At 48.2% G+C, this 20,218-nt stretch overlaps 1 long non-coding RNA gene across 2 annotated transcripts in view; it reads right to left on the bottom strand.

Moving 5' to 3' along the window:
* Positions 1 to 15,306: 15,306 nt before the first annotated feature.
* Positions 15,307 to 20,218, bottom strand: part of LOC112472593 — a 7,275-nt gene continuing 2,363 nt past the window's right edge. For both annotated transcript variants that reach the window (XR_003043695.1, XR_003043696.1), the window contains exons 2-4: positions 16,818 to 16,899; positions 16,148 to 16,429; positions 15,307 to 16,013 (exon numbers count right to left, since the gene is read on the bottom strand). This is a non-coding gene — a long non-coding RNA (uncharacterized LOC112472593). The remainder of the gene's footprint in view (positions 16,014 to 16,147; positions 16,430 to 16,817; positions 16,900 to 20,218) is intronic.

The following is a 20,218-nucleotide window of genomic DNA, read 5'->3' as shown; positions in this document are numbered from 1 at the left end:
GGGCGGCTTGCAGGGCAGGCGGGGTGGGCTTCAGTTCCCTCTGACTTCCCCTTCCCCAAAGTCATTTGCACAAACCAAACAAACCAAGTCCAACTGTGCTTATTTGGCCAACACAGCCTCAAAACGACAGTTTCCCTCGTCCGTTCGTCCATTCCGCTGCCTCCCATGCTGCCCCTGCCCCCTCCCTCACAGAAGTTCCGAGTCCTCACGGCTTCTCACGGGAGGACAGGAGGGGGTGTTTAGCAGGCAGAGCCCTAGGGTCCTGTGGCACCTCATTAACACCTTGTTAGAAAGAGTCATCTCTTTGACCTTGATGTTTTTTTTCCAGAAAAGTAGATTATTTATTTCTTCGTATAGCCACATATGCTGCCCAGAAGCCGCCCGTTTATCTGACATGTTTTATTAAGGAGACCAGATGTTGCTGCAGTAAGTTTTAGGTCTCACACCCTGACGGCAGAGTCCAGAGCGAAAACAGACCTCCGAGTAAATGTGCGCAGAGACTCCGTCTGCCTCTGTGAATGATATTTACGTTCTGAGACATTAGCATACAGAGGCTGAGAACTGCCCCGTTCTACCTCCTAAAAGGTAAATTACGTTAATTTATTCCCACGCCTTCCCTCCCTCCCATCCTCCCCCCTCCCCCCTCTCCCAGCCCGGGAGTGATTGAAAGCTGTTAAAACGTGGGGCTTCACTGTTTATATCTCTGCGAAGTCGATTCTGCACAATAGTTTACTTTGACTCTCCTGATGTCTGCACATGCTAATTAGTCATTAGCATTTATGTGCTGCTAATTACCACCGGGGCAAGGTGCCTGCCTGGGAGCAGCCAACGCCAAGCGTGAGAGCTGCCCGCTCTGCGGGCTGGAGGGGGTGCCAGTCCTCGGTTCTCAGCACCCTCGTCCGGAGTGGTGGCTCACTCTCGGTGGGGGACAGTGTTCCTCCCACCTGGAACAGCTCCCTTGTCAAAAGTCCTAGCTACAGAGGTTGCGGCTGTCACGTGACACACAGCTAGGTAGAGAGCGGGCCTCTGAGAACTCTTAGCAGCACGGCACACGTGTCAATGTGCCATAAAATGCAGACACTGCCCCCGCACCCCCTCACACCCCGGCATCTGGATAAACACCTCTTGCTGAGCGTTTGCCGCATCGGTTTGGGACAGATGGTTTGCTGTTTTTCTGATGTATTGCGATCAGCAGCAGCAACTACTAACCATATCCGAGACCTGTTGGTGTCCAATGCTGTTCTTTCTGTCTGTCACCCACCAAGGCACTGCTCTGTTCTTGAACAGAGTTTTTAAAAAAAAGGAAGAGGAAAAAAGATTACTCCACAGTCCTGAGGGAGGGTTTTTCTCTCGGGGTCTGCACACTGCTATCTGTCCGGAATTCTGGAAATTCTCCCAGGCCCCAGACGTTAGAACCAGGTACCTGGGCAGCGTCCTCGGGAGGTGGGCAGGGGGAGAAGATGCCGCCCGCCCTGTACCCGTCACGCTTCTTCCCGGAGCTATGGTTGGTCCTTTTTCCCGCTCCACACAGTACACTGAGGTCTCCCGTGTGAGTCGCCCCGTAGCCCAGCCCAGCACGAGGCCATCCTGGGTCACGCACGCCATCCAGGCACCTCGAATCGAGCGTATCAAGTCGCAGGAGCGCCCTCTCATCCGGCCAGGTAGCAGAGGGGGACTTAGGGGACCAGGGCAGCAGAAGAGGGCATCAGAGTTAGCCGAGAATGTCCCCGTGAACGTCCAAAAGCAACACGGCCTGCGCTCTCACAAAGTCCACTTTCATAGTGTGGGGCCGCCTTCCCGCCGGGCTCACTGCCGCGGCTCAGGCGCTGTCCACGTTTGTTTGCTTTCGAAAGAGAGTGTAAAATTACTTCGTTACTCCAGTGACAGTTACGCTGCCTAGAGCTGGCCGATATAGAGGGAATTCACTGTGTGTGAAACAGGCCTCTGTGAGTCTAATAGGAGCCAGGGGAACCGCAGAGTGACTGAGGGGCAGCGGGTTCCAGGTCCAGGAGGGGTGGCCCCTGGTCCGGGGCCCAGGAAGTGGCAGGCAAAGACGGCCCGGCTGGTAATCCCGCGACATTTACACCCCTCGTCAATATCGAGGACACGCAAAGTCCCCTTGGAACTGAGAAACTGTGTCCTGGCCAAAGACACAATGTAGAAGTGCGGTGCGTCCTGGCGTGGGACCTGGAGTCAGGCGTTCAGACTCGAGCTGGCACTGTCACTCACTTGCTGTGGGACCTTGGAAAAATTACTCGAATTTGGTTTCCTCGTCTATAAAATGAGGCTAATGAGAGTATTTATTTTGCAGGGTCACTGTGAGGACCTGAGGACATGTCGTATGTCAGATGCTCAGAGCAGAGTCTGACACGAGAAATGCGCAAACATAAACATCATGATTATTATTCTGATTCGGGGAACAGGGTCTGGGGATGAGATGGCGAAGGCGAAAGGAAGCAGGATTCACATACGACCTGGTTCCCGTTAAGGAATTTTCCCTAAAGATCGAAAACTCAGTCAATTCGACCTATGCCGAAAGGAGATGGAGAATCCCTTTGCATTTCCCGTCTGCAGGATGAAGGCGACGGGCACTGTCACCTGACCCGGGCCAGTAGCCGGGGACTTTTCTCTATCCTTGTGACTTTTCCCTAGACGCCCCAGCGCTGTCCCCGGAGAGGGCGGGAGGGTGCTCCCAGGAGCAATACCGCAGTGACAGAGAAGTGGCGTCTCTCTCCCACGCAGCGTTCCCTTCTCCCCGCCCCCCCATAAGTGAGGTAACTACCTCGTAAGGCAGCCTGGTATAGCTATTAAGTAGTATCGGGAAAGCCATATCTTTAAGTAAACGTGGCAGAACCCCTTCTCGAGCTCTCGCGTGGAATGAGATCCAGTCTCACCGAACGCTGGTTTCGTCTGCAGGCGGGGAGACGGCACCGCTCCGGCTCACCGTGACCCTTGACCTGTAGACGTCAAGGGGCCAGCAATTAGTTTTATTCTGATAACTACCCAGGAACACTAAGCAGCCCAGAAAACAGCCCTATGACAGCTTCCTCAAGTGATAAACGGGAAAGAGTTAATAATCAGATCAGAAAATTTTATTTTCAGGTCAAAAATTGAAATTTTAACCTGAGCACAAGCCTTTTCGACCTCAAAAAGAAATAAAGCGCCTACCCGCTCCCCCATTGCAAAAACAAAACAAAACAAAACACATAAACATCAGAGGCGACTTAGATATAAATTGTTGCTTTTATTTACCATTCTTATAAGACAGTTGGCCACCAGTTCACGTTTAATCAGAAGACCAGAAGTAGCCTAACTGATGCATTTCTGTAAAAATGAAGACCGGGCGTGTGAAAGTGGGAAATCGGATTCGCACGTGGTGACGGGCTGGCTGGTGGCCCCCAGAGACTGCCGTATCCTCGCCCCCGAACCTGCAAACACGCTGCCTTACGTGGCATGAGGAATTTCGCAGCTCTGATTGAGGGAAGGGTCTGGAACTGATGAGAGCACTCTGGGTTACCCAGGTGGGCCCTATGTAATCCCCAGGTCCTTCCGGGAAGGGAGGGGCGGAGATGCTGAGCTCATTCTTTGAAGACGAAGGAAGAAGCCTCTAGACGCTGGAGGAGGCGAGAAGACAGAGCCCGCTCGAGTGCCTCGGGGGACGCAGCCCAGCGCAGCCGGTTCACATGGCGACTTCAGAACCGTAAGCCGACACGTTTATCATGTTTAAGCCACTACGCGTGCGGCATTTTGGTACAGTAGCAATAGGAGATGAATGCGCGTGTTATATGGGGGATTCGGGTCCCAGGGGAATAAACTGCATTATATGAGGCTGCTGCTTTCTGGGGCTGAAAGGTTCTGCACAGGTACCCAGGTCCCACGGCGGGAGGTGGCAGGACGTGTGTATAAAGGGGCCCGGTCGGGCTGTCCCCTGCCACCCCGGGGCTTCTGGAAGCTGGACATTGCCAAAGCCACCTCCAGGCCTCTCCTCTCTCCACCCGCCCGCGCCCACTGCCTCGTACCGGCCATCTTTGGGCCACAGGTGATTCTGATCGGCGGTCCCCAACTTTTCTGGCACCAGGGACCGGTGCTCGTGTGAGAATCCAGTGCCTGACGATCTGAGGGGGAGCTGGGGTGTCGATGCTGGCCCTGAGGAGCGCCTAAAAACACGGAGGAAGCTTTGCTAGCTTGCTGCTCACCTCCTGCTGTGCGGCCCTGTTTCTAACAGGCCGCAGACCAGTACTGGTCTGTGGCCTGCAGGTTGGGGACCCCTGCTCTGACCTGTGTCATGCAGATGCCGGGGGTGTGAGTATAAAGGGTGTGAGTGTCTTCCTCTGCCACCAAATGCAGTGTCTACTATCCCCAAATGCACACAGCTGCCAGCTCGCTGCACCTGGCCAATCGCCAGCGAACCTGGGCTGCCTTTGCTCCATGCCCGCCTTTGTGAGCTGTAAGGAGGCAGGACAAGGGGTGACACCTGCCCTAAAGGTCTTTGAACGAAGATATATACTCGTTTCCACACTCACCTGATTTTCTGCTCAAAGGGTAATACAAGCGATCTAAAGAGCCAGTTCAAGAAGTCTAGGGAACAAAGTCTTTATTCACTTTATGTGGTTTGGAGTTGCCCTGATCTGCTTCCTATCTGACAAACCTAACGAATAAGGCCTTCGTCATTTTAAATATAAATTTGATAACACTTTGTAAACATGGAGGGGATGGGGTGTTGGGGTGGGTAGGCCAAATGTTCTCTATCATGAACCAGTTCAAACTGGGATTTTTTTCCTAAATTTAATGATCTAGAAAGTCAGTCTCCTAATCAAACTAATATTCTTTTGGTCTAAAATCTTTGTTTGTGTCATGGCATTGCTGACCTTGGTGCTAAATAGTTCATGCCTTTGAACTCTCCAGAGCGGTGGTTCTACACACATTTGACTCCTCAGCAGATTTTATTTTCAAAGAGCTCCGATTTTTGTTTCCAGTTGGGCAAGGAGAGGATTCCAGATATCGAGACGAAATTTGGTTTTACGAAAGGCCACATCGGGATGGAAAGGGCAACGAATCTTATCATCAGAGGATCTCGATGCTCCTCTCAGCTCAGACGCCGGCCAAAGCGTTCGACCTTCCTAGGGTTCTGTCCGCCTTGGGAAGCCGAAATATTCACAGCACCTACCGCACGGGGTTATTCTCAGGAATAAACGAGATACGTCGTGTGAAATGCTTCGCATCGTGCCTGGCACATAGGATGCCCTCGATAAACATCAGTAGTTCTCGTTATTTTATCTTCATCATTGTCGTCTTTATGCGACTCTCTCATGTGGAAAGCCATCGAGGTCACTGGCTCTGAAACATTTGTGGAGTTCTTGCTAGGCGCCGAGCATCACGATAGATGCAGAATGCAGATATGAGGGCCTTCAAGGAACTTACAAAGGAAAGGCACTGATTTGATAACAAAGCTCTATAGCTCTAAATACAGGGATAAATGTAAAATACAGTTCTATAGCTCTGTAACAAGAAATGAATATCAACCTACCATCAGTTCATTAAACACAACTTAATTAATTAACTAGAGTAGGCATCTTCCCTGGCTGCCTCTGGAGGAAAAGCCCATGAAAAGTTAAAAACCGATAATGTTGCTGCATCGTCTGTGTGAATTTGGTCTTTATGAGTTATTACCGATCCCTCCGTTTTTCTTGAAAACCACCTCCAGGTACCAGCTGGAGCATCAGCAGAAATGTAAGACATGACAGGTTTACAGCCTTGTTAGCAAGACAACATTTAAGCACGTGCGACAACTAGACAGCAATCCAGTGGATCGCCGGTGTGGTCTGAGCAGGAGGGCGTGGAAGGGGGACATCGTCAGTGGGTAGCGATGTGTGGTTCTCCCTGGTGCTGGGCTCTAAAATGATGGCAAAATGTGTGAAGCGAGAACCACGGTCAGTAACTATGGCTAAAGCCGAGACAGGGAGGGAATCGTTTGCTGTGACCCCACCCCCTGGAAACCAAGCAAGTGACCGTGAAAAGCTGTGCTTTTTCCCCGTTCTTTTTGTCCACTGGCAAACTTTTCTTATAAAATCAACTTATGCTCCTTATGGAAAATCCAGAAAACTCAGAAAAGTGAGAAAAATAAAAATCATTTGTAATTCAGTACAGCAGAGGTAGGCACTTGCAATAGTTTGTCCTTTTCCTAGGAATTTCTAAAAAGGTTAAAATTTCACCTCTGTGACTGAGACGTCAGCTGAGATGCCCCTGAGCTTTGAGATGTAGGACAGGTCAGGTCATGGCGTCCCCCCCAGGCCTCGCCATCTCCCCGGGGTTGGAGTGCGTTCTCTTAAGACAGCCACCAAGTCCAAGGGGTTTACAGTCTCGGTCATTTCTGCCTCCAGTTCTGACTCTACTGCATTTACCATGAATTCACCTTCTCGAGCTGTTCCTTGTTTGTATTCCCCACCCGTCTAAAGGTTTGGTTCCCCACCCCCACCCCCACCCCCAAAGTGCCACACGAGACAGCTCTGTAGTTAGGAGATCTTACAGAATGTCTGGGGAAATGCAGAGGGTTTATACTGACTATATGACACTTAAGACTGAATATTAAAATCCCTTGTCCAAAACCTCTTGATCTCCCCAGCAAGAAGAACTAAGCCTTACCGCGCACCCCCGTTGCAGCACCCAGCCCTCTGCCTTCGATCTTTGTCGAGTGACCCCAAGAGCGCACGGGGTTCTCATCGAGGGTGCGCTGAACGTTTAAATGAGTTCACAGGTGGTCGCTCCACATACGTTCCTGAACGTCTATCTTTCTGCGTAGTTCCAGCTCTTCCCTTCTGTCCCTCCCTCTGTAGATCAGCCTTCCCCGGCCCCTCTGGGCCTGGCTAACTCCTGCTCACCCTTTAAGTGTCAGCGATGTTTCTTTTCTTTAAGGAAACCCTCTGAGGCTCTTGACCTTCCTCCAGACCAACAACCGGTTGGGCTAAACTGAGCTTCTCTACATTCTGTACTGGACAGTCCCTTGCTGTGGGCGCTGTCCTACATGCTGTAGGACATTTGCCATCATTTCTGGCCTCTACCCACTAGACACCAGCAGATGCTCTCCACTCCCATCAGCCACAACAACAGAAAACGTCTCCAGACATTGCTGAAGACCCTCGAGGGTCTTGATCTCCCCAGCAAGAAGGTCTGAAGACCCTCGAGGGTCTTGATCTCACCCACAGTTGAGAATCACTGGGCTCGGGATAGGCTTGTGACCCGAACTGGGGTTTTTAGATTATAACTGGAAAAAAAAAAAAATGGGATCCTGTGCTCTGAGGCAGACGGTGGGTGGACGGGAGGCTGAGACCGGGCGGAGGCCTCGCCTCTGCCCCGGGGACTGGGCCGGTCTGCAGAAAGGCAGACAGCAGCCTGCAGGGGAGGAAGCGCAGGCCTGGGGATACGCGCTGCCCGGTTTCGCCGTGCTGAGGCCTCGCTGTGGCCCTGTCCTCCTCAGCCAGGGCCTCAGTCACTCATCCGCTCCCGCAGCTGAACTAGAAACTCCTTGAGGAGAGGAACTTCGCGTTCTCTGTGTGTCCCCGGCACCTGCTGTGCTCCTTGGCACGTGGCAGGCAAGCAGCAAACACTCGCGGAGTCAGCATGCCGAATGGATGGACGAGTGGACGCACGGAGCACAGTGTCCCGCACCGGCCCGCCTTACGCCGTCGTGGCTTCCCATCCTGAGGCTTCCATGGGACCCCGCTCGGGGCCAAGCACGGGGCCCCCACAAGATTCCCTTTTCCGAACCCCGTTCAGGAACCACAGGTTCAGACAGAAATCGCGAGGACTCGCTGCCATGGCCTCGGGGCCGCAGGATGGAGCCAGGCCCCCGGAGAAGGGTCAGTGATGCCGGAGGCAGTGCGTGGCAGCAGGTGGTCCCCTTTGCCCATGGCTCGGGGGACTGGGAGCCCGCCGGGAGAGTCCAGTCGTTTTCAGGGTCTCGTGTGACTGTGAAGGATGACCTGCTAAGGTGCGTCTCACGGTCTGAGAACGCCCCTCCCCTGGGCTCTCCTCGGAGCAGTGAGCACAGGGTGACAGTCACACTGACGTGAGGGCAGGAATAGTCACCGCCCCAGAAGGTAGCTTTGAATTTATCAACGCGCTCTTCACACTGAGGACTATTCGTGGAGAATGACAAACTCCTAATAAACGACAGCTACTGGTATTTATGAATAAATCGATCGACAGATCAATTCCGCTATGACGCCCTAAGTAGAAGGTTTTCTCGTATTAGAGTCTTTCTTCCTTCTCTTCGTAAGCAAACCTCCTCTCCACATAGAGGCAGAAAGTCTTGGGGAGAAAAATCAATTTTTTTCTCTTAAACCTTCAATTAACTTACACTTTATTATTCAAAAGTTTAAAATAGTCTTCATACTTCCAATTATTGCAATCTAGTGAGCAAAAGGAGTTATTACCATAAATAAATCTTAAATAAGTTAATAGCCAGAAGTAAAAGATTTCTGAAAAATATCCCTTCATCGCATATTTATTCTATACGTACTATGTGTCAGGGACAGTGCGAATTCACCGTCCTCACAGAGCATACAGGTTAGGAGCTGGAAAGATACTGAACATTTATGCAAATGTAATTATGATAAAGCCGAGAGCACGCAGCTACATGAGGGCCCGAAGGCCACAGAGCCTTTTCTGAGCATGGGGCGCGTGTGCACAGACCTTGGGAATAAGGTAGCGTGTTGAAGTTGGGGTGGGGGTGGTCTGGAGAATTGCAGGGCACGACAGAGGAAGGGGAGCATGTTGGGCCTGAACACTCAACTGACGTGTTCCAGGCAAAGTCTCAAGGTGTGAAGGGACATGGCTTCTCATTGCAAGGAACTGAGAGGCCAGTTCCGGGAACGGAAAGGGCCGAGGGACAGAAAGACACAGGACGAGCCTCCATGGCGAGGCCGGAGGAAGATCGCCCAGGGCCTTGCAGGCCGTCGGGGTTCGGGCCTTTGTCCCACAGGCAGCACGAGCTGTGAAAGGCTGTGGGGTCAGACGTGCACAGCCCCGTCCGCAGTGCGGGGTAAGAGGCGGTCGCGGAATCCGGCTGAGAAACGATGGTACCTTGGACTCGGGGTGGTGACAGTGGCATTAAGGGAGGTAAATGCTTTGAAGAAGTATTTGAGAAATAGAATGGAAAAGTCTTGGTGATTAATTGATGGGGAGAGGGGACAGGGGAAGGAAGAGGTCGGCGGAGGATAAACCGACGGTTCCTAGGTTTCTGGCTTGAGCGGATGGTGGTGGCCTCTGCAGGGGACCTCTGCACACGGGAAAAAGTCACGTGAGGGGAAATGGGAGCCTGTGGACAACTTACGTAGTGACACTACAAGCAGATTTTATATATGTTTTTCTTTTATTATACCACTTGTGTGATGCTATGTCAACTTCCTGTGGATTATGCTTTGGGGAAAATAACATTCTTAGCGTTAAAGGAACTACGGGGGTTAAATCGGGAGGTGAGGGGTGCAGAGGAGGCCAGAAGAGCATGTTGGGAACAGAGATCTTTAGACACGTTTGACCGTGAGGGACAGAGTCAGCGGTGCCACCTGGGAACCTGTGGTCAGGGACGGCGTGAAAGGGTTGGATGCTGTTGCCGAGAAGGCGAGATGAGTCACAGAGACGAGAACACAGCGACAGCAGGATGCTTCAGACCCAGAGAGGCGGTCCCGGGAGGAGGGGAAGCCAGCGTCACCAGGGAGGTTTGGGACAGGAAGTTGACGGTGCTCCATGTGAATCACTCTGGCTTCTCTGTGAGGTCGAAGGCTAAGTCACAGGCCAGAAGGAGGGAACCACGGGTGGTCAAGGAAGCGAAGAGAGCGGAGAAGGGTCGTAACGCGATTCGAAGCGCTTTTTATCGGAGGAAGCGTGGTCTGAGTGTGAGGGGCTTGTAGCTGACCATCCTACACTTCGCAATTTAAGCAGTCAATGTCCAGCAGCCTTGACATGGCTTGCATTACACTCCAGAGAGCAATTAAGAAAATTATATTAGGACAAAATTAATGCTTGCAATGGAATATATAAAATATTAATTACTGCAAAGGTATCTTTGGATTCATTGTATGTAATTAAGTTTAACACTTAAAAATATTACGTTCTATTTTTAAAACTTCTCATAAACTTGCCACAAGTTCACGTCGGGCCTGACCTAGGAATGTCCTTTTTATTAAAGTGAATGTAAGTGAGTTTTGCCTCCTGTCCTTTTTGCAACTTATTTTAAAACTTATTTTAAAACTTATTTCATTTTCTAACCCATCTAATAGTGTACTGTTGTATATCCATTTGTTAAAACATAGACGCTTTCTCCACCCTCCCACCCTGGGAAATAAGCTTCACTGCTAAAACAATACCACCTGCTCTCTTAGTAAATGAATTTTCCCTTTATTTAACAACCAAAGCTAACAATGCACACTGAGTTTTAAATTTTTCACAGTGCTATAAATGATCCTACTTATCGCCATAAGAACACTATGGGTTATAAATCATGGTCATCATTCTATAAAGAAACCAAGATAACTTGCTCAAAATTGTATGATCAGCAAAGAGCAAAGCTAGGATTTGGACCCACACCTTCTGATCCTTCAAGTCAAATGCGTTTTATTATACCACTGTTTCTTAAGTGGTATATGAACAAACGTTTTTTATATTTAGAGAGTTCTACATGGTAATATAATTTTACATAAATTATTTGAATAAGGAGTCTAAATAAAAACAATAAGTAAATAATAATAGAGATGGTATGCAGATTTGGCAAACTTCGTGAAGATACATATACATGAATGAAATTTTCCTAATCACTGAAAGACAGGCAAAAATCAGGGCTAATTCTCCTCTTTTAAGACGAAGTCGACAAGTGGCTATGACATTAGCTTGCGTCATATCGAGGTGGGCCTTCTTGTAACAAAACCCGGTATGTAAATCCAACTCCCTCATGCTGACTTTCTGTCACCTTATAAGGTAAGTACATTTATTCATCTAATGTTTCAGATAGGAAAGCATAGTAAAAGTCAAACCCACTATCGTACGAATGAACTAAGGGCACATGGTTTCATGGAGTAGCAAGTTCCAGTTCATGACGGCATGTAACGAACACCTTGTAAAGGGTCTAGTTCCCCTTTATTTCCCTCTAGAACAAGAGTCAGACCCTGGTTCTACCTGTCACCCGCCGAGTCACAATCCTTAGACCAATTTCTTTCATTCTCGGCCTTCATTTTTCACATCGATAAGACAAACAGTTTGAATTCTGTCATTCCCCCAAATCCCCTTTACTTCTAATAATCTATACTTTCACCCTTCCAGTTACTCATAAAGTTATCTCTATGCTGCCTGGAGTGCACAGAGCGCGTAAGTGAGAGGCGTTGCTGAGGACCTGCTGCTGAAATCAGAAATGGCTCCCACGGGTAGAGCCCCAGCATCGTAACTCCCGTTGCCCGTCCTAAAATAAAGGAACCGGGGTAACTGACCCATTTCGAGCGAACGGATTGGAGCATGTACCAATGCGCAGCATTTTAAGCGATAACCCAGAAAATCAACACACGTCTCTGGAGCGGCTGTTCTGGCAGGGCATTCTGGGAAATGCAGAGACAGTCTCACTCTTAAGGAGTTTACAGGCAGTTTAGGAAACACAACCAAACCCATGAAAGTCTAAATTGCGGATCAAAGTGTAGAGTTGGAAAGGCCCTTTGACCTCATCTAGTGACAGATTCACAGAATGTGAGAGCTGCAAAGGACCTCGGAGACGGGGTCCACCCCAGTTCATCAGGGAGAAGACCAAGGGCCAGAAGGGCAAGATCACTGGTCTGCAGCAAGTTCACCAAAGAGCAGGGATTAGAGCTCCACTCAGGAGCGCAGTGGGTCAGTTGAACTGTAGGGAGCGTTGAGGTCAAAGAACAGTTGCCGCTTCGGACGTGGTTATGGAGGCTTCTCGGCGTCATACTTGAGCACCGAGGTGCCATAAAAGGTCTTGACGGTCGAGAAGGGCATCGGGGCACAGCCGTTAACACTTAAATCAGGTCCGTCTCTATGTACCGACGTGGGGCAATCGGCGTGTGTGTGTGTGCACGCGCGTGCGTGTGCATGTGTGTGTGTAAAACACATGACGTTTCTCTGGACAGGTAAATAAACCCTGGTTACTGTGTAATAGATGGCTGGAGGAGAGACTTAGGCGCTGGATCAGTTCGTCATTGTACGTTCTTTTGAACATTTTGACTTTGGGAACTTTGACATATATTGCTTACATAAAATCATCATTTTTTAAAGAAGATATTTTTGCCTAGTCTGGAAAGTTTTCTTTTCTGGCAAATGAATTCGTGTGTGTGCGCGCGCGCGCGCGCGCGTGTGTGTGTGTGTGTGTGTGTGTGTGTGTGTTATAAATAGCATCTTTTGGTCAAGTAGTCATCTGCCTTTGGAGCAATAAGATCGAGGTTAATTATACAATTACGGCCTCATTCATATCCAGAAAGTGTTAGAGAGGGTGAGATGTCCTGACATTAAAAGTTGATTTATTTCCCTTTGTGGTTACTCTCCAAGTAATGACTGCAGTTGTTGAAAGGGAGCCAGATACTGTCACGCACAACTCAGATGGGAATCTGAACGTAGCCGTACCCTCCCACAGCTGGCTGAGGACTCAGTGTGTGCTATAAATAAAATCAATCCTGCTTTCAAAACGCGGTGTAGGGGACAGCTGCAGAGAAGTGGACTTGACCGACACGCTGGAATCTGTCCGCGCGGAACTGGGCCCGAGGGGGCGGTACCCGCCCGTTGCATCGGGCTTTGCCCTCCTGGTGGCGCCGCTTCTGGAGCATGATGGGACCCGTGGCGCACCCAGAGCCGCCTAACGCGCTCCGCTCCCGCAGAAGCAACCCGAGTCTGCAAACGCGAAGCCCCGTCCCTCCCGCGAAGGGCCGACCGCCGCTCCGTCTGGGACGACGACCCCGCAGCGCCTCCGTGGGCGCGTTCGCAGCCTCCCCGCCGCGTGTTCTCGCCAGGTTTAGATCATCCGGAAAGAAGACACGCACCCGGCCGGCGGACTGTACGGAGGTCGCTCTCGCGCCCTTTCGGGGTGGCAGAAGGACCAGCAGCAGCCTGCTCTTCTGGAAGGTCTGCCCGGCCTGAGTCCCACCGAGATGCCAACAGGCCCAGATTCGCCGTAGGCAGCTGGGATGTGCATTTCAAATCGGCCTTCAGCCAGAGCGGTGGGTCTGACCCCCTCAGAGCCTTTGGGAGAAATTCGGGGACCTGGACCTTCCCCGTCCCCGATCTCTTGAGCCGTGAGGAGCCCTGCGGGGGTCAGAGCAGTGTGGAGATCGGGGAACTAGTGACGTGTGACACGGAGGAGACCGGGGCGGTGAGCAGCGGCCGGCTCGCCCGTGGCCGGCTCGTCCACGGCCTCCAGGCCACAGTGGACTCTGGTCTAACAGCTAAGAGCAGAAACGAAGTGACTGGAGCCTGGGAAGGAGATGAGGGACTCGGCCCACCCGCCCACAGTGCGGGGACTGGACTGCAGCGGGCGGAAGTGGATGCACGGAGCCCGCTTGGAGGACTCTGGAACGACCCAGCCCGCCCGGCCTAGGAAGGAGGGGACAGGTGGAGTGGCGTTTAGGAGGAGGAAGGAAGCAGATGACCGAGGGCGGTGATTGATCGGGTGCAGGCGGGAAGGAAAGGGGGAAGGGTAGGAATATTCCCCGGTACCTAGGATTCTGACACAGGTGGGAGTTAGTACATCTGACTGGTCCTTCCCAGGTGAGTCCCTCATGCTGGCCGGAGGTGAGCCTGGGTCCCGACTGTTTGACAGATCAGCGCTTCGCCAGCCCACTGTGTCCTAAGGGGACAATGCCCGCATTACCGCAAAGAGTAACCCAGCCACAGATCTTTTTCGTGCCTCTTCTTGGCTAGAAAATGTAGTTTACAAGGGTCAGGAAGACATCGTAGTTAATATTGAGAAAGCAAATCACCAAGTGATACTTTGGAGGAGTTTGGACTGTGTAGAAATAAAATGGAAAAGGGCAAGTATTAGTTTATAGAAAAAAAATTTGCTAATGCTTAATTAGAGGTGTACTTTAATTTAGTTATTTTACCCGTACATGTGCGTAGGTGTGCGTTCATGTAGGCATGTGAGTGTACATGGATGTGCGTGTCAGGCCGTTTTGAGAATCCGATTGACTTTTCTTGTTTTTCTTTCCTGATTATCCCTTAAAAGCAACATAATATCACCATGATGTCTACGGCTAAGAAATGGTTTTGTCTTTACAAAACAAGTTGGTTTTTAGTGTGCAAATCAATGCCGAACTATCTGTTGAGTCTGAACAGACGGCCTGGAACTCCGCTCTCTCGACTCCGTGGCTGAGAAAGAGATTCTGAGAGGCCGCGTGCCCCACAGTGACCTTTCAGAGCAGCAGAGCGAGGGGTCCAGGCCCCAGACACTCCTCTCTGAGCAGCTGCTGGCTCTCACGAGTGCCGGATAAATGCGTGTTTCGCTCTAAACTGAGAGGCACGCTCCCTTTGCAAGGGAGACCATCCAAAAGAACTCTGCAGTCCGGGCCCTAAATCTCCACTTTGCCTCCCCGTCGGAACAGCTTCACCAGTAAACGCTGCTAATGAGGCGGTTTATCTGGTTTTATTGCCCTTAATTTTATTACCTGCCCAATATAATTTTGGCTCAAGCTTCCCCTGCTTAGAGGCATGGTAAAGCTTTATGTCTAGGAAAGCCCCACCCAAGAAGAGATTTTGCTTTCTGGGGTGTGGGCTCTGAGCCAGGCCTGTGGGCTGAGGCACTGGCCCTTCTACCAGCCTAGTTTAGAAGCTCCGAGCCATTCTAGAATCAGATTTTGTGGCCTAGTGGAGGTAGAAACAATGCAGATGGAGATTAAACGAGTCAACAATAAGGAAGGTGGAGACCGAAGACGTGTCTCTCCATCCCCCGAGAGTATCAGAATCTGTTTCAGATTTTACTTGCTGTAGCGTCCACCGTGCGGAATCATTTGTGATCCAGTGGGAAGACATCCGTCATCCGGGTCGGCTGGGGGCTGAGCTCTAGCACCCCCGCCCCCACGGAGGTGAAGCCAGGCAGCTGGGCTCAGAGCAGCTGAGGTGGGAGACCCAGCAGGTGGAACAGGAAGTGAGTCTGGTTGTGAGTGGGGCAGAGCGGGGGGCCCCCCACCTTCCTCCGCCTGATCTGAGCCAGATCTGGCTACCTTGCTCTTTCACTTCTCTAAGGGGGTCGCTCTCCCTCCCCCGCTCCCCTCCTGCGCCCCCTCTCCTCTCCCCTCCCCCCGACACCCACAGGTTATGCTTTCATGCGCAGCTGCCGCTACCACTGTAAGAGCCGGGTGTCCCCGTGCCCACTGCCCTTTACACCCTGTAGAGCCCTCTTCCTGACGCCTCTCACTTAAATACACGCAGTAAAACACTTTGGGGAGCTAGCGCCCCGTGTCCGTTTGATTTTGCTCCTTCTGCTCTTTCTCAGCTACTCATGGAAAATTTGTTTTCTCTTCCTCTTTTGCTTCCCCCACCCACACTCTCACCCTCTGCTGCTGGTTTGACCACAGGCCACAGGCCCAGAAAACCTGAGTGGGCCGCAACTGGGGAGTCTCTGCTCAGAGCTGTGGGGGCCGCGACTGGGGAGTTGCGGGGGTGGAGGGGAGGAGGGTGTAGCCCACGGACTTTCTCAAAAAGCTTAAGGGAGCTTTAAAAAGAAAATCGTGCTGAGAATGTTAAGAAATACTCATTCTGAATAGGAACAGTATATGCTGCTCTCGATCCAGAATATACCAGCAAGTGCCAATGTTAGGGATGAGCCATCAGGAGCATCTGGCCCCGCTGGCTGCTCGTTTCTGAGGATGTGCGTGCACACATACACTGCCACACACAGGAGGCTTTGCCGGGAGGGGGGACGGAGAGTCGTTTATAGCAATTCCTTCTGAGCCAAGGGCTGTGTCGACCTTTCACTGTACATGCTTCGGTGCTGTTTGAGTTTCTTTTCGCTCCAGTGCGTGAATTGCCTTTATAAAAAGCAAGTTTATATATGTTTTTAAAAGGAATATTTATTTCCTGTCCCTTAGCGATTCTCCGAGAACTGTTGGTAAGATACTAAACGGAAGTTAAGACTGAATGATACTGAATAATCCTGTCTTACCTGGGAGGTTGAGCAACTTGTCATAATGCCACTTCGAACACTTCCTGTATGCCACAGCAATTGTCTTTGCTTTATATGATGACTTAATCCCTATCAAAATCTAATGAGGTGGTTACTTTAGAATCCTCAGTTTATGAATGAGGAAACAGGCTCAGAGAGGTTATATATTATTCACAAGGTCACGCAGCTGGTCAGGAAGCGCTTGGGAACTGGCCACGACTTCGGGGTACACTAAACAGCTGCCTCGTCTCCCACTGAATCCTCGAATTTTCAGCAAAGTGCCTAGTACATGGCAAGGGACACAAATATATTTTTTGAAGAAATGAATAATATGTAGTGTAAAGTTTATGTCCTTAACTACTGTATGAAGTTCCCCTCAGAGGCTGTGCTTGGGGTGGACAAAAGGCCCTTTGTCAGCTCATTCGCCGGTGCAGGCGCAGGTCCCGGGTCGGAGTGGCACGGAAGGGGCCTCCCCGCGCAAGGGGAGCCCTCGCCTCCCCGCCGTGCTCACTGCCTGCTGGTTCCTGCTCAATAGCCTTTGCTCCGTGCTCCTCCCTCACTCACCGGGACAATAAATGACTCTTGATTTTCCCCACCGGTTTACTGCCCTGGCCTTTCATTCATTCATTCATTCATTCATTCACTCATCAAATATTTATTGAGTACTTACCACCTGCAAGACGTTGAGGATATAGCAGTGGAAAGCACAGATAAGGCCACTTTTTTTTTTTTTTTTACCTCTAATATTTGTCCTAAAGAAGACAGACAAAAGTGGAATAAAAAAAATTAATTAATGAGAAATTATCAGGTAATTTAAATAATTTAAAGAAGAAACATGGTATCATAAATCCCAATTATTATGAAAAAAATGTAATAGTTACTGTTCTCCTTTTTTAAAGATGTTGGATACCAAAAGGTAAATTTAGATCCTTACCTCATACCAAATCAAAAAATGAACATAAAATGGACCAGAGACCTAGATGTAAAGTTGAAAACTATAAAACTTTCAGAAGACTACATAGGAAAAAAAATCTTTGTGAACTTGGCTTAAACAAAAATTTCTTGGATATAACACAAAAAGCACAATATATTAAAAAATTGATAAATTGGACTTCATCAAAATTAAAAGCTTTTGTGTTTTAAAGGCACCATTAAGGAAATGAAAAGATAAATTGCAGACTGTGAGAAAATATTTGCAAATAATAGGTCAGATTAAAAAATAAATAAAAAACTTGTATCCAGAACACACAAAAAACTCTTACAGTTCAGTAGTAAAAAGAAAAACAATCCAATTTAAAAACAGGCAAAACATGTGAATATATGTTTCACTAAAGAAGATATATGAATCGCTAATAAGTTCATGAAAAGATGCTTAACATCATTAATCATTGGGGAAATGCAAATTAAAACCACATGAAGTACCACTTCACACCCACTAGAAAGGCTATAATTTAAAAGACATACCCACAGTGAGACACATTCTAATTAAATTGTCAAAGTTAAAGACAAGGAGAGAATCTCAAAAGCAGCAAGAAAAAAATAACACGTTACCTACAAGGGAACCCTCGTAAGACCGTCAGCAGATTTTTAAGCGGAAACTTTTCGGACCGGAAAGGAGGGGCAAGAATACTCCATCTGACGAAGCTGTTCTTCAGAACCGAAGGAAACAGGGGAGTTTTCTAGACAGACAAATGCTAAAGGAATTCAGCACCCCTAGATAGGCCTTGAAATGTCAAAGGGACTTCTCCAAGCTTAAATAAAAGGATGCTAATTAGTAACAGGAAAACATCCGAGATTATAAATCTCATTGGTAAAGGGAAATATACAGTTAAATTCAGAATACTCTAATGTTATAATGGTGGTGGGTAAGTCCCTTATAAATTTAGCACGAAGGTTAAATAACAAAGCATTAAAAATAATTATAATTACAATAATTAAGTCATGGGTAAAAAGAGATAAATTGGGACATGGAAAACAAGGAAGACAGCAAGAGAGGAGACAGAAAGTAATTACGAAACAGCCAGAAAGCAGTGAACAAAATGGCGATGATAGTAAGTCCATATCTCTCAATTATTTAAATGTAAATGGACTAAATTCTCTGAAAGCTGTAGAGTGGCCGAATGAATTTTATTTTTTTTTAAAGACCCAACTATGCTGCCTGTAAGAGACTCACTTCGGTTTCGAGGACACACACAGACTGATGGCGAAGGGTTAGATATTACACAAATGGAAACCAAAAGTAAGTTGGGATAGTTATGCTGACAGACTATAAGCCCAATACTGTAATAAGGGACAAAGAGGGTCGTTATGGAATGATAAAGGGGTCAATCCAGCAAGAGGACATAACATTTGTAAATATTATGCACCCAACATAAGAGCACCTAGATGTACAAAGCAAGTATTAACAGACCTAAAGAGAGAAAGAGATAGCAATCTAATAACAGTCGGGGACTTTAATACCCCACTTTCAACCATGAATAAATCATCCAGACAGAAAACTAATGAGGAAATATTGGACTTAAGCTACACGTTAGACCAGATGGATTTAACAAACATTTACAGAACATTTCGTCCCACAGCAGCAGAATACACATTCTTCTGAAGTGCAGATGGAGCATTCTCTATGATAGATCATAGGTGAGCCACAAAACAAGTCTTAATAAGTTGAGGAAGATTGAAATGATAACGAGCATCTTTTCTGACCATGATGGTTAGCTACCTTTATTATTTTTAGAACTCATTTGACAAGTAAATGAGGAATTCAGACATGGTCTAGTTTGCGAGTTTTGAAGGAGGGCTGTGTCTAATTATTGGATATTGTTTCCAAAAAGTACAGTGAGCTTACAAAGCAAATTGGGGTGTTAATCTAGGGGTCATAGGCTTGTGGCAAAATCATTTCACTCACTGAAAACATGTTGACTTCCATTGCGAAAAGTAACAAAGTGTAGGCAAAAACAATGGAACGAAAGCGATAGCGTCCTATTTCTACTTGATTTTAAAATCTCCTTTATAAAACAATTATTCATACCCCGAAGAGCCAAAGCAATCTTGAGAAAAAAAAGAAGGTGGAAGCATTATGCTCCCTGATTTCAAACTATATTATAAAGCTGTAGTAATCAAGACAGTATGGCACTGGCAGACAAACAGATCGATGGAACAGAATAGAGAGCCAAGAAATAAACCCACGCATATTTGGCCAATTAATTTACAACAAAGGATCCGAGAATATACAATGGGAAAAGGACAGTCTCTGCAATAAACGATGTTGGGAAAACTGCACAACACAAACCGAAGAATGAAAGTGGACCACTATCTTTCACCAGAAACAAAAATTAACTCAACATGAATGGAAGGCTTGAACGTAAGGCCTGAAAGCATAAAACTCTTAGAAGAGAACATAGGCAGTAAACTCCTTGACGTGGGTCTTGGCGATGATGTTTTGGATTGGACACAAAGAGCAAAGGCAGCAAAAGCAAAAATAAACAAGTGAGACTACATTAAACAAAAAGCTTCTGCACAACAAAGGAAACCATCGAAAAATGAAAAGGCATCCTATAGAATGGAAGGACATAGTTACGAATTGTAGATCTGATGAAGAGTTAATATCCAAATATATTAACTCTTAATTATATTAACTCTTAATTAATATATTAAGAAATCATACAACTCCATAGTGTAAAAATATCTCATTTAAAAATGAGCAGAGAAACTGAATAGACATTTTCCATAGAAGACATACAATGGCCAATAAGTACATGAAAAGGTGCTTGTCGCTAATCATCAGGAAAATGCAAATCAAAACCACAACGAGACATGACCTCACACCTGTTGGGATGGCTGTTATCAAAGAGATAAGAGAGAAGCAGTGTTGGCAAGGATGTGGAGAAAAGGGAAACCAGTTGGCGGGGTTGTAAATGGTGCAGCCACTATGGGAAACAACATGGCAGGTCCTCAAAAAATTTGAAATAGAACTACCGTGTGACCAGCAATGTCACCTCTGAGTATATATCCAAAATAAATGAAAAAGGGGCTTAAAAGAGAGCTCTGCACCCCCATGTACACTGCGACATT

Source organism: Pteropus alecto, unplaced genomic scaffold (genome assembly GCF_000325575.1).
Source record: "Pteropus alecto unplaced genomic scaffold, ASM32557v1 scaffold87, whole genome shotgun sequence".
Classification (NCBI taxonomy): Eukaryota; Metazoa; Chordata; class Mammalia; order Chiroptera; family Pteropodidae; genus Pteropus; species Pteropus alecto.
The sequence above is the reverse complement of the archived record's forward strand: the minus strand, read 5'-3'. Positions and strand labels throughout refer to the sequence as shown.